At 36.6% G+C, this 14,930-nt stretch overlaps 1 protein-coding gene across 1 annotated transcript in view; it reads right to left on the bottom strand.

Moving 5' to 3' along the window:
- Window positions 1-14,930, bottom strand: part of MBD5 (methyl-CpG binding domain protein 5) — a 281,410-nt gene that overhangs the window by 155,398 nt on the left and 111,082 nt on the right. The window contains exon 3 of the mRNA XM_011973434.1: window positions 2,474-2,596. The gene's annotated coding sequence lies outside the window, so the exon portion shown is untranslated. The remainder of the gene's footprint in view (window positions 1-2,473; window positions 2,597-14,930) is intronic.

Raw genomic sequence — 14,930 nt, 5'->3', positions numbered from 1 at the left:
AAAGAAAACTGGAAGTATTCTATATATTTAATAAGAGGAAGGTGGTTACATGATTCACGTTATAACCTTAAACTGGAATTTAAGGTAGATGATATTTACTGGCGTAAAAGTTGCTGCAATAGGATGATATATTCTATACCTTGAAAACACTAAAGACTCCACGAAAAGGCTCCTGGAAGTTATAAATGACTTTAGCACAGTTTCAGTATACAAAAATCAGTAGCATTTCTGTACACCAATAATGTTCAAGCTGAGAGCCAAATGAAGAACATAATCCCATTTACAATAGTCACACACACATTCACAAACCTGGGAATACATCTAACTAAGGAGGTGAAAGATATCTACAAGGAGAACTACAAAGCACTGCTAGGAATCACAGATGACACAAACAAATGAAAAAACATTACATGCTCATGGATTGGAAAAATCAATATTGTTAAAAGGGCCATACTGCTCAAAGCAATCTACAGATTAAATGCTATTGCTATCAAACTATCAATGTCATTTTTCACAGAATTGGAAAAAAACTATTCTAAAATTCATATGGAACCAAAAAAGAGCCTGAGTAGCCAATGCAAATCCAAAGCAAAAAGAACAAAGCTGAAAGCGTCACGTTACTCAACTTCAAACCATACTATAATGCTTCTGTAACCAAAAGAGCATGGTACTGGTGCAAAAACAGATGCATAGACCAATGGAACAGAATAGATAACCCAGAAAAAAAGCCACACACCTACAGCCATCTAATCTTTGACAAAGCTGACAAAATTAAGCAATGGGGAAAGGACTCCCTATTCAATAGCTTGCTAGCCACATGCAGAAGAGTGAAACTGGATCACTACCTTTCACCATATACAAAAATTAACTAAAAATGGATTAAAGATTGAGATGTAAGACCTCAGACTATAAGAATGGTAGAGAAAAAAAACTAGTAAACACCATTCTGAGCATAGGCCTTAGGAAAGAATTTATGACTAAGTTCTCAAAAGCAACTGCAACAAAACAAAAATTGGCAATTGGGACCTAATTAAACCAAATAGCTTCTGCACGGCAAAAGAAATTATCAACAGAGTAAATAGACAATTCACAGAATGGGCTAAAATATTTGCAAACTATGCAACCAACAATTGTCTTATATCCAGAATCTATAAGGAACTTAAACAATTGAACAAGCAAAAAACTAACAGCCCCATTAAAAATTGGGCAAAAGGCATGAACAGACACTTTTCAAAAGAAGATATACAAGAGGCCAGCAAACATAAGAAAAAGTGCTCATCATCACTAATCATCAGAGAAATGCAAATCAAAACCATAATTAGATACCTTCTCACACCAATCAGAATGGCTATTATTAAAAAGTCAAAAAACAACAGATGTTGGTGAGCCTGTGGAGAAAAGGGAATGCTTATATACTGTTGGTGGGAATTTAAATTAGTTCAGCCACTGTGGAAAGCAGTTTGGAGATTTCTTAAAGAACTTAAAACAGAATTACCATTCAACCCAGTAATCACATTACTTGGTACACATCCAAAAGCAAACAAATTGTTCTACCAAAAAGACACATGCATTCACAATATTAAGCACTATTCTTAATAGTAAAGTCATGGAATCTACATAGGTACCCATCAATGGTGGATTGGATAAAGAAAATGTGGTACATATACACCATGGAATATCATGCAGCCATAAAAAAAGAATGAACTCATGTCTCTGCAGCAACCTGGATGCAGCTGGAGGCCATTATCCTAAGCAAATTAACACAGGAACAGAAAACCAATTATCGCATGTTCTCACATATAAGTGGGAGTTAAACATCAGGTACCCATGGCCATAAAGATAGCAACAATAGACAACAGGGACTACTAGAGGGAAAGGGTGGAAGGGGGAGCAAGAGTTGAAAAACTGACTGCTAGGCACTATGCTCAGTACGTGCGTGAAGAGATCATCTATACCATAAACTTCAGCATCACGCAGTATACCCAGTTAACAAATCTGCATATGTACCCACTGAATCTAAAATAAAAGTGGAGGAGAAAAAACTAAATAAAATTTTTAAAAAGGCTGAAATAAACTGCTAAGTAAAAGAAGCAGGATAGGGAAACACCATTTAAGCCCTATGGTGTCTAGTCATAATTATTGTAACTATATAAATCCACATATTATACATAATACACATATATAAAAATAAATTTAGGAAGATATAACAAAATATGAAGAATAGTTACCTCAAGGTAGTAGGATAACTATATTTTTCTGTATTACCTTTTTTTTTAAAAAAAATAGTAAACATGTATTAATTTTCCAATAGAAATAATTTTTAGAGGCAACGTGTTTAAGCATCCTAATTTTGGAGAAATACAGCATTTTAATCTATAGATGTCAGGCACTTTCCATATTTAATACAAACTAAGTCTGCAGACAAAAACTACAATTGTATGAAGAATCTATGAAGGGAAACCATGATGCCTACCTTCTGGAGAGAAGTGACGAAAACATAACAAGCGTTGTGTGTGACTCAGCAGCGTAATGGAGGCGGTTAATTTCCAGATGCTCTATGTCTTTACAAGTCCCTATAAGGGAGTACCTCTTCTCTCTGGAACAGAAATAACACTGAGTACACACATTTATTTAAAGGCTGGTTTTCAAAATCAATAATAGTATTGTTGGCATTTTTTCACTTCCAAACATCAATGGATGTTTGCCAAAGAACTAGAGAGAATCAAGGTATTAGTATCTTCATCCTTCAGAAATTCTGTGATTAACTACCAGAAATAATTAAAGCAAATGTTATATACTTTATTTTCACATGTTTAATAATATAACCAGAAGAAATATACTTAATAAATTAAAAATTATTGATAAAAATAGTAGTATAATTTTGTATATCTACTATCTACCAGACACAATTCTAGATCCTTTATAGCTCATTTAATCCTCTCAACATCTTTTTATCTGATATTTATTCAACAATATTTATTGCTCTGTGCCAGGTACTGCGGGAAACACTGGAGATATAATGGTGATCACTCTCATGATACAAGATAGTCATTAACATTCCCACTTTAAAATGAGGTAATTGAGGCTCTGGGATTTAATATTAAATAGCTTAACTTCAAACCTACTCTTTCTATTATAGCCCAATTAAAAGGAGTTTGCTAGTCTTATCACCATCACCACTAAATAAACTCCAAACCTTTTAAGTTAAAATGGAAAATACCAAAAAATACCAAAAAATCCCCAACAACTCATCTAAATGTAGTATAAAATATATAGAAAATACCTATATATAGCCTTTATAATCGGCAATATCACCTAATTTAATCCTCACTCAATCTCATGATATAGCTGTTAGTACTACCATTTTGTAGATGAGAACACTGTCTTAGAAATGTTCACCTTAAATCTGGGTCTGCCTAATTCTAATGCTTAAAAATCTCAAAAGGAGAATGAGAAAAGAAAAACTTACATTAAAATGGAGAAAGCAACAAAGAAGTAAGAAAAACAACTCATTTAAGCCGCCTGATGTATGCATACACATGCAAAACACACAGTGTCACACACCTGTATGGACTGTGGTACTGCCATTCAAACACCCATCATTATCTCGTAAAAGAGTACTGCGGTGGGAGGAGGATGACAGGGCAAAGCAACTAACTAGATGGAGAAGCTGAATGAAAATCATCCTCAAATACAGATTGTAGCTACACAGGCTGCTTACTTTCAAGAGGGGTCTCACAGAAAAATAGCAGGAAATACTACCACTTCCTTGCTTATGACCTTAGGAAAGTTACTTATCTTCTCTGGGCTACAGTTTCCTATCTATAAATGAGGATAATAACAGTATCCAACTAACAGAGGTGTTATAAGGATTAACATTCACAAAGTACCTAAAGTATCATTTTCAATAATAAATGCTATATATATGTGTGTGTGTGTGTGTGTGTGTGTGTGTGTGTATGTGTGGTTTAAAATAAGTATCTGAGTGGGGTTAATTATATTAACAAAGCCCTTTCATGCAGCATATTACTCTCAGTTATATTTTCTGTCTGTTAACATCTCAAGTAATCCTCACTTCAACCCTATGAGGTAGATATTATTGCCAGCTGGCTTTTAGCTTCAAAAGGCAGAAACTTGATTTTAGCAACTCCTCCAATCATTAGAAACTCATCAACTTAAAAGGGAAATTGTTTTGTTGTTGTTCCAAAATGATAGCCAATGAATTGGATAAAACACTATTTATCGATATCAAGTCTATCTTAAGTACCAAACCACCAAGAAATTACTTCATTACTATAAAATTAAAACATGGAGAATTGAAAATTCAAATTAGACCTCCCATCAAGCCACAGTAGTCTGCTTGTCTACTGTGTTAAAAATTTCCTTTTACATGATATGATACCTTGAGAAGGCACACCATCACCAGTGTAGTATTTTCATGAAGAATATTTAACCTAAATTTAACAATAAAAATTTTCAGAACTATCTAAACTAAAGTGACATCTTGCAAACAATTGGCCCAGCCTAATAAAAAAAAGTCAATGAGATTAGAGCCCAAAGGCTAGAACTTCATGTCCCACTGGGGATAGGCAAGTAATGTGTTTACCTTCTGGCATGAAGGTATTGGGAAGCCTCATAGAGATTTGAAATTTCACTTGAGAACCCTGGCTTGTCCTAAGGACTGTTTGTTACTTTGTTAAAGATTTTAAAAGAGTTTTTAGGCAGAATGGAAGGAGTTGCTGAGAATAAACAGCCAGGGAATAAAGAATTCTGAAGGGAGAGAGGGACTCAAATCAGTGTTGAGATGTTGGTGAGTAGAAGAACTGATACAGAGAAAAAAGGGAAGGAGAAAAAACTCTGAACCCTGGGAATTATACAGTCTCTGGGAATTACACAGCAGGTATAGTTATGCACAAATCATCTGCTGATGTGGGGAGGAAATATCAGTACTTACCTGTTTTCTATAAAAATATAAAAATAAAAGATTATATAAATAATATAGATTAACACTAGTACCTTTAAAGTATATTTTTATTGAGGATAGACAATAAATTTTACATTTTATTTATTATTATTATTTTTATACAGTATGTGACCAAAATGTTTGGTGATCATTGTTTACAGGAACGAAAGAAAGACTTTCAGGTGTTGGTAGGTACTAGGACATTTGTTCCTGCTCTTAGGGATGAGGGAGACAGGGCAGTGCTTGGATGGCCTTCTGCTGAGTGGCCAGAGTTGACTGTGTATTGTACCATTGTTAATCTGGAGGCATGATGTGGTCTGAAGCTCATATGAAAATGACAGATGAGTTCACTGAGATTCATCAAACTCTGCTTCATTTTCTTGCTTATTTATACAGAAATAAATGATACTTTGAGAAGAAATGTGGAAAACATAGTCAAAGATAATGAAAACTCCTGGGTGAGAAACTTGAAGGACACAGGGGCAAAGCAAGGCCACTCACTTTGGAGACTTGAGGGCCTCTCACTTTGACCCATGTGGGTGAAAGAAAGCTGGGAAATGGGAAGGAACAGCCTACCATATCCTTTCTGTGAAAAAAACAAAATTTTTTTAGATCATGTATTGAGATGGTAGTGAGGAATGTGTTTCATCCAGAGGAAGACACAGCAGAAAAGGGGATGGAAGCACCTCTGCCTTCAGAATGCTGTGTATGTCCAGTGCCAAGAATGAGCTTGAGATTTTAACAGTCATCACAGAGACCTGATAGGCATGAGGTGTCTGTCCTCCTTCACACTGGGGTGTCTATATCCAACCTGTGATCTGTCTCCTGTCCCCATCATCCCCAACTTAGCTCCTCTCCACATTGTCACGAGTGCCTGCTCAAAAGTCCTCACTGGGTCCTGTCTGTGGAATCCAGCCCATTGGCATGGTTTGGTCAGCCCAAATTTGAATGTCTTTAGGCAGAACTCATACAATTCAGTTTGCCACAGGTCTATCATTTCACATCATATGTTTGTGTTTGTTTTCTGCCTGTCCCTTAAAGCTTTTGAATTCTGAAACACAGGAAGAAGTCCAGATACATTGTCCCAGCATACAAAGGCCTGCTCCTGTGTGTTTCTCCTGACTCATGTTTCATGGTAATATCCTCACAGGTGACTCAGATCTCTAAACTGTGTGCTTTGCAAAAACATAAAAAGTAATACATTATATTTTGCTCATATGATGATCTCTGCTTTCCCTTTTTTGTCTGCTTATCTTTCAAGTTAGCTGAAATGTCATTTCCCCACTGACATGTCTTTCCTGAATCTTTGAGAGAGGACAGACATCTGCCTCTTTTGTGCTCCTTCTGGACTTTATATGGTCTTTATCATAGTATTTATAACATTTTACTGATTATTATGTACAAATGCCTAGAACCTGACACCATGCCTGCCATTTCATAGGTGGCCAATAAATGTTTTAAATGAGTTAAAAAAATGTCAACAACATGACAGACACAAAAGGCTGGGATTTTTTTTTTTTAATTAAAAGAGATTAAGCAGATATAACAACTAAATACAATGTATGAACCTTGACAGGACCTTAGATCAGGAGGAAAAAGACAGCTATAATTAATGGACAACTGGGAAATCTTAAATATTGATTAAAAGAATCTCTGTCAAAAACACATTGAAAACTATCTTAGGTTGTTTATTTCTTTAGATAAAATTATTCATTCATGCATTTATAATAATATTAAGTACCTATTCAGTGTAATAACCCTGCAGGTAAAAATTCTTGTAAGTAACAGAACCTAAAATACAGACTTGGCTTGGCCAAAAGGGTCAGGTGAAGGGTAGTGAGGACCCCTCTATCTCAGTCTGGCAAGTTAGCAAAATAACTAAACCATCATCTGTTACATTTCAGGACTCAGACCATCTGCCTACTGAAGTATTTTTCCTTCTAATGGAAGGGAAAAATTCAGACTGTTGGAGCAGGTTGGCTGCTTTATGCAGCCTTCAGTAAAGTCCTACAAGAAAGAATGGAAGGTCAGGAAGCAGTGAAGGAAAAAAAGATGTCTTTGCCAATAAAGCTACTTTTTATCCGTGGCTGAGAATAGGAGATCTGGACATTAGTAAGAGTGAAGAAGCCAAATTACAAATGCTTCATAATTATCTTGTATCTATTTTTTGAATAGGTTATTCACATGACATAGAATTTTAAAGATACAAAAAGAGAGTAAAAAATCTCTCTCCCAGTCTTGTCCCCCAGCCATCTGTTTTCTTCACTCCCCAGAGGCAACCCCATTACCACTTTCATATGTCCTTCCAGAGATGTTCAATGCATTGCCATACTACACATACATTTCCACAAATGAAGCAGGTTATGCATACTGTTCTATACCTTGCTTTCTTCATGTAAGATGTTTTGTCAACTGATCATATCAGCACATACAAAGCTGCCTTGTTATTTTAAGAGCATCATTGTATAAAGCTTACATGATAAAAACCATAGAGTAGACAAAAATGCAAGAGGATATAACCATTTTATTTTATATAAAGAATATGGCTGTATTCTTTATATAAAAATATACCACTAAAAACTTAGCGTACCATTAAAAACACAGTACACAAGAATGCAAGAGAATGTATTAGATGTTTTCTCATGCAAATAAATAAGGTACTGGCTGCTGGGCAGGGAAGAGTTTGGAGGGGCTGTGATTAAGGTATCTGAGCATTGGGTACCAAAGACAAAGGCTGAGAAAGGTAGATGGGAAGATTTGTCTGAAGACATTTTTGAATCCTAAACATTCCATTGTATTGTGGCAGAGCATGTGAAAAGTTATTGAAGCTTCTATCATGAGAGGGGTGCAAAAGTGGCTAAGACTAAGCTGGAAGACATAAAGGAGACTGGAAGACATAAAGGAGAAGGGTAAGGAATACATGGTTCTCACAATTGGAAATTACAGCAAGGACTATGGCAGTGGATCCAGTAAATGAAGTTCGGAGGCCAAGCAAGTGGAACTGACATAAGTAGATGCTGGCACATGGTACCAAAAGGCTAAGGGCCAAGCAGTTACTCAACAGAGGCCAGCAAGGACAGAAAAGAATATGCAAACCCATACATGTTGATGATGCCTTATGATTTGTCAGTCTTCCTCAGGAACTTGAGGAAGAGTGAAAGGGAAGAAGAGGCCAGCTACGGTGGCTCACGTTTGTAATCCCAGCCCTTTGGGAGGCTGAGGTGGGAGAACTGCTTGAGTCCAGGAGTTTGACACCAGCCTAGGTGACATGGCAAAACCCTACCTCTACCAAAAATACAAAAATTAGCCATGTGTAGTGGTGCACGCCTGTAGTCCCAGCTACAACGGAGGCTGACATGGGAGGATGATTTGAGCCCAGGAGATGGAGGTTGCAGTGAGCCAGGATTGAGCCTTTGTACTTCTGTCTGGGCAACAGAGCCAGACCCTGTCTCAAAAGAAAAGAAAGAAAAGAAGAGTAGAAGTGATACAAATAGGACAGAGGGGTAGAATCTTAGTTTAAAGCTGAAATCAATTTTAATTCAGAAATGACCAAGTAACTTCAAATTTATCTGTGGAAATGTTATTGGTGGGAGTACCAGGAAAAGACACTGAGATCAATCAATTTTTTTAATATAGGCAAAATAATGTTTTACAGATTTAAGATCAATAACTATGGCCAGGCACGGTGGCTCAAGCCTGTAATCCCAGCACTTTGGGAGGCCAAGGTGGGTGGATCACGAGGTCGGGAGATTGAGACCATCCTGGCTAAGATGGTGAAACGCCATCTCTACTAAAAAATACAAAAAATTAGCTGGGTGTGGTGGCAGGTGCCTGTAGTCCCAGCTACTCAGGAGGCTGAGGCAGGAGAATGGTGTGAACCCGGGAGGCGGAGCTTGCAGTGAGCCGAGATCACACCACTGCACTCCAGCCTGGGCGACACAGCGAGACTCCATCTCAAAAAAAAAAAAAAAACAAAGATCAATAACTACAAAACTTAAACTTACACAGCCAGCTCTTAGGGGTGTTACAAGGATTCAATGACATGGGTGTGAGAAAATAGAATGGTGTGATTTTCTGATTACAGTTTCTGATAGTAACTTTTCTTTGACTTTTCTCCAAGTTTTAGGACGTTTTTTGTAGTCCCATATGTAGAACCCATACCTTCCACCTTATCTTATACAGACTCACTTCCAAAGAGCATTAACTTTGAAATAAATGAATCTTGAATTTGAATTCGACTTTTGTCATGCACTAGCTGTATGAATTTGGGGAAACAAGTTCTCTGAATCTTTGAGTCTTCATCCATAAAATATAGAAGTCAAAAATCATTTCATACATGTATTATGTAAGACAATAAAACATACAAAGCACATTGTCTGGTTCATGGTTGGTGGACCTATCTTCTTTCCCTAAAGTTTATTTATTTATTTAGTATTTTATTATTATTGTTATTCTTTTTCAAGACAGGGTCTCACTGTGTCACCTAGGCTGGAGAGCAGTGGTGCGATCATGGCTCACTTCAACTTTGACCTCTGGGCTCAAGTGATCCTCCCACTTCAGGCTCCTAAGTAGCCATGACCACAGGTGAGAGTCACCACGCTCAGCTAATTTTGTTTATTTTTGGTAGAGAATAGGGCTCGCCATGTTGTCCTTGGTCTCAAATTCCTGGGTTCAAGCCATCCTCCTGCCTCTGCCTCCTAAAGTGCTAGGATTACAGGCATGCTCAGCCTTCCTTTAAAGTTTAAACTATGTTGCCTAGCTTTTAAAATTAATTAATTAATTTTTTGAGACAGGGTCTCGCTCTGTCCCCTAGGCTGGAGTGTAGTACTGGGATCTCAGCTCACTGCAATCTCTGCCTCCCAGGCTCAAGCCACCTTCTCACCTAAGCCTCCTGAGTAGCTGAGACTACAGGCATGTGCCACCACACCTGGATAATTTTTGTAGAGATGGGGTCTCACTTTGCTGCCTAGGCTTGTCTTGAACTTCTGAGCTCAAGTGATCTGCCTGCCTTGGCCTATCAAAGTGCTAGGATTACAGGCATGAGCTACTGCACCTGGTCACTTGCCTAGCTTTTGATTTGGAATATTTGATCATCTTATCACATGTCCTAACTAAAAGAGATTAAACTCTGTAATATATGACTCCTAGTTATTGCTCCTGGTTTACTGAGTAATAAACACCCTTACATGCAGTGAAGGAAGCATAATATAAGCATTTAAATATATAAACATTTAAATATAAAATATATGATACATAAACAGAAATCTCCTCAAGTCTTACCCTGAGACTGAGTACAAGGGTTGGATATATAATTTTCCACTTTCTCCAAATAGATATTGTCATTTTAAAAGGTATTTGCCTCAAATCCAACACATTTTAAAAAGAAGAAACTTCACAACAGATAATAAAAATCAACAGTATCTATTATTCATTAAAGATGGTAGATTGAACATATGTACTTAAATCTATCCCTTTCCAAAACCAAACTAAAATACAATTTTATGTTAAATATTTTATTAAAAAGCAAAAACAAGACTGGGTACAATGGCTCATGTCTGTAATCCCAGTGCTTTGGAAAGTCAAGGTAAGGGGATCACTTGAGGCCAGGAGCTTGAGGCCAGCCTGGGCAACATAGCAAGACCTTGCCTCTATAAAATATAAAAAAAAAGTAGTCGGGTTTAGTGGCACACACATGTTGTCTCAAATGCTTGTGGGGCTGAGGCAGGAGGATCACTTGAGCCCAAGGGTTCCAGGTTGTAATGAGCTATGTTAGCACCACTACACTTCAGCCTGGTGACAGAATGAGACTTTGTCTCTTAAAAAAAAACCAAAACAAATAAGAAAAAGGAGAATGAGAGATGAGTGACAGTAACCACAATTTGGAAGCTAGAAAGCAGGACTACTGCAAACTGACTTAGCAGACCCAAGCAAGCTGGTTCCTAAACCAGCAGTTGGTAATGATAAGCTAGGGAGCAATTTTGTACTACAATTTCCAAAAGACTTAGGAATTGGTGACAGCCAGTGCTTATGAAAGTAAGATAAAGATAAGACTATAAAAAACTTGGTTAGAAATTTATTTAAGAATTAGATACTTTCTTCAGAGGAATAAAAGAATAGGTAGCAAAAACAAACAAACAAACAAACAAACAGACAAATGAAGAAGAAACTAAAAAGAATTAGATACTTTCTAATTAACTGCCACCATTCACAACCAGCCAAGTACTTTTCCCTCTCTCATCCTAGCAGAAGACCAAAAGTTCACTCTTTGGCATGAGTAAAATAGTCTTGAACTGGGAAATTTTTTTATTTTTGAGATGGCATCTTGCTCTGTTGTCCAGGCTGGAGTGCAGTGGTGTGATCTCAGCTCACTGCAACCTCCGCCTCCTGGGCTCAAGTGATCCTCCCACCTCAGCCTCCCAAGTAGCTGAGATCAAAGGTATGCACCACCATACCTGGCTAATTTTTATATATATTTTTTTCAGTAGAGATGGTGTTTCACCATGTTGGCTGGGCTGATCTTGAACTCTTGACCTCAAGTGATCCACCTGCCTCGGCCTCCCAAAGTGCTGGGATTACAGGTGTGAGCCACCGTGCCCAGCCTTGAACTGAGGAATTTTGTAGGGTACTCTGTTGAAAAGGGGAAAACTGAATGAAATTTTATTTGCTGAATATTGAGGCTCTAAGTCCTCTTCTACTTCATTCACACAATGCTAGCAGCCCATCTTATAGCCTCTAGGTAGGAAAGTGGAAGATACTTCTTTGGTGAATCTAACAGGCCCGAAAGAAAGAAGTTCAATAAAACATTAGGTTCCTGGATAAAACAGCAGTCAGATCTAGGAAATTCATAGTCATTAAGCCCCAATTATGTGTTATCGAGGTATCCACTTCCTTACTACCTTAACTATAAGGTGTCAGTCAAGGACCACTAGACTTCTGAGGAAAGTCCTTAACAGGAAAGATGGAGGGTAAAACAAACAGAAAGTAAGACTCCTTAGGGACATAAAATTTCAAAGAAGTTTCTAACGTGTAAGAGAAGAACTACATCCATGAAAGAAGAATAGATGGTCTAAACAAAAACAAAAGAACATTCAGGGAACAAGAAAGTACTGCTGAGAGACAAAATGATGATAAAATTGAAGAACTCAATAGAAAGGTCAGATCTCCCAGCAAGTAAAGACACTAAGAAAACGAACATCGGAGAGAAAGGGCATGAATATTAGAAAATTAGTCTGGGAGGTTCAACATCCAAATAACAGAAGGAGAGAACCAAGAAAATGAAAAGAAAAAAATTCAAAAAAAAATTTATAAAAATTTTCCTGCACTAAAGAAGGTGAATTTTCAGATTAAAAGGGCTCACTAGTACCTGGTTGAATGAATGAAAATAGGTCTCCAAAAGGGCATATCCTAATAAAATTTCAAATCTCTGACAGAAATAGAAAATCTTAATAGCTTCTAGAAACGAAAAATAGGTAAAACAGAAATCAGAATATCTTTAAACTTTTCAACACTGGAGGCTAAATGACAATGGAGGGAAGCCATAAAAAGTCAGAAAGAAAATGAATTACAAACCAGAATCCTATACTCAGGCACAATATCAATCAAATGTCAGTAAACAGTAAAGACATATTCAGACAGGCAAGACCAACTCAACAAGGAAAAGACATGAAAACTGGGAGATCCAACTCAAAACAGGGACAAAAATAAGCCCCAAGTTGATAGTGAAAAGGAATCTGTACTATGTGGGACACAGTTTTCAACCAAATCAGAAACAAGTACATAGGGAACCAAGCAAATGACAAGACAATTATTAAGTTTAGGAAAAGCAGAGTTAGATACACGATACGGTTCAGCTACAAACTGAGTTTATATCATTATAATAACATGCACAATTGAATACTAAACTTACCAAAATCTTTATATAACTATATAGAAATGATGGTGTGCTTGTGGCAGTAGGGTAGGAGATCATAAAGAGATCTAAGTTTACAGCTTGCATAGTAAGGATTTAGTAGATTATCTGTGAAACTGAAAAAAAAATCAAGAAGTAGAAACATAATCATGTGATTTAGAGATATTCTGTTTTATAATTACCAAAAGACACAGTTAAAAAAGAATTTGCAAATTTCTTCTTTCTTATTTTGGTACTTGGAATATAGTGTGAGAATTTTTATTTCTAGATTTTGTTGTATCTTCTATTACATAAATGCATTGTTTAACAATTATAAAATGCAAGTGTTTTTTGAGTGATTTTAAGAATTTGGCTTAAAAATTGATTGCTACAATGTATTATTTGTACTAAGAAGTAACTTGACCCAAAACACCCTGTATGTTTGCTTAGGGTATTTTTTTTCAATGTCTGAAAGTAAAAGGCATTCCTGCCACAACTGTAAACAAACTTATCCTAAATGTGTTAAAACATATTCTTGGGCACTCTATTTGTATATCTTTCATGCCTTGAAAATCTGAAGGTTAATCCAAACTCACATGTCTTAGCATATTTAAGAAAAAAACTACTTTTAATATCAGCCTTTTAAATTTTATGAAGATTTTGGTGAGGAATAACAGTACATACTTTAAGCATTGACAAAACTTTGAAAGTTTCCTTCTATAAAATGGGAAATACTCAATATCTAAATCCACATCAGGCATGAGCAATCAGTATTTAACATTGGCTGTTTTGTGTTTCGTATTTATAATGTTCAAAATGCAAGCATAACATTTAATCTTTGTCCATATGGTTTTACAAAAGCAAATCTTAAATTACCAAAAAAAAAAAAAAAAAAAAGAAAATGATTGCATCTGGGGATTGGAAAATGATGGAAGGAAGTTTAGAGCAGGAGACTGCTGTTGTCAATCTAGTATGACTACTTAATTTTTAAAATAATTTGATGTGTAACTTTGATAAATTAAAAAAGCATACAATTAATTTTAATAGTTTGTGAAAATTTAGTAGGCATTTATAAATTCTTAAGTGTGCTGCATATGAATTGCTGTGTCATACAACTTCAGAGGAGAAATTTCTAGAAAACAGGTATTGTACCAGACAAGTATCTGCCATGGAAGCCAGCATATGGCAGATATGTAAACATCACTACTTTACTTGGTAACCATGACAAAAACAGGCACTACTGTGGGTAGGAGCATAGGTTCTAGACTAGATTCAAATCCTGGCTCTATTTCTTTCTAGTTATATAATCCTTGATAAGATATTAAACCTCTTTTTGCTTAAGCTCCCTTATCTGTAAAATCTTCATTTCATAGGAATGTGGTGATTGTCAAATGATATATGAACAGTAATTAGCAAAATGCCTGAGACACAGTAAGTAGCCAATACTTGTTAGCTATTTTTATTTAGTATTCCAAAATTCCTAACTTGGGATCATAAGGATCATGTCCACTGCACCTCTTCCTACTCCTCCACACTCATCTTGGGACATTTTATTTCACACAATGTCTTGTTCAACCACCCCACATAGATCAAACTCACTTATCTCCCTAAAGACAATCATGCCTGATTAACTACAAAACATAGACTAGAAATAGATGTCATACCTGAAACCACGTCTCTTTTCTTTTCCATCCCTGTTTTCCTTTAAGGAATCTACAGCAGGATTTGTAATGAGAAGACCTAGGTTTGAGTAGGCCATTCAGCCTGAGTATCCATTTTCTCATCTGTAAAGTGGAGATGATTGCATCTGCTGGAGTGGATGTTTGTTGTTTGACTTCTCACCATTCTTTACTGCTACTTCTGGTAGCCGTATATGGATTTTGCTTTGGAAATTTTATCCCAGCTCTAGAGATGTATCTAGCTGCCAAAGTCAATCAGCATATCCTTCTCTCTCTCTGTCTACAGTGATGGGTCCAGAGATTGGCATTTAGCCAAATCACGGCCAGTGATACTCAAAACTGTCAGGGCTACCAAGACTGGAGTTAACAATGCCGCTAATCCAGAGAGAAACAGCTGGGA

This window comes from Mandrillus leucophaeus, unplaced genomic scaffold, assembly GCF_000951045.1.
Source record: "Mandrillus leucophaeus isolate KB7577 unplaced genomic scaffold, Mleu.le_1.0 Scaffold1374, whole genome shotgun sequence".
Classification (NCBI taxonomy): domain Eukaryota; kingdom Metazoa; phylum Chordata; class Mammalia; order Primates; family Cercopithecidae; genus Mandrillus; species Mandrillus leucophaeus.
Note: the sequence above shows the minus strand (reverse complement) of the source record. Positions and strands in the feature narration are given on the sequence as shown.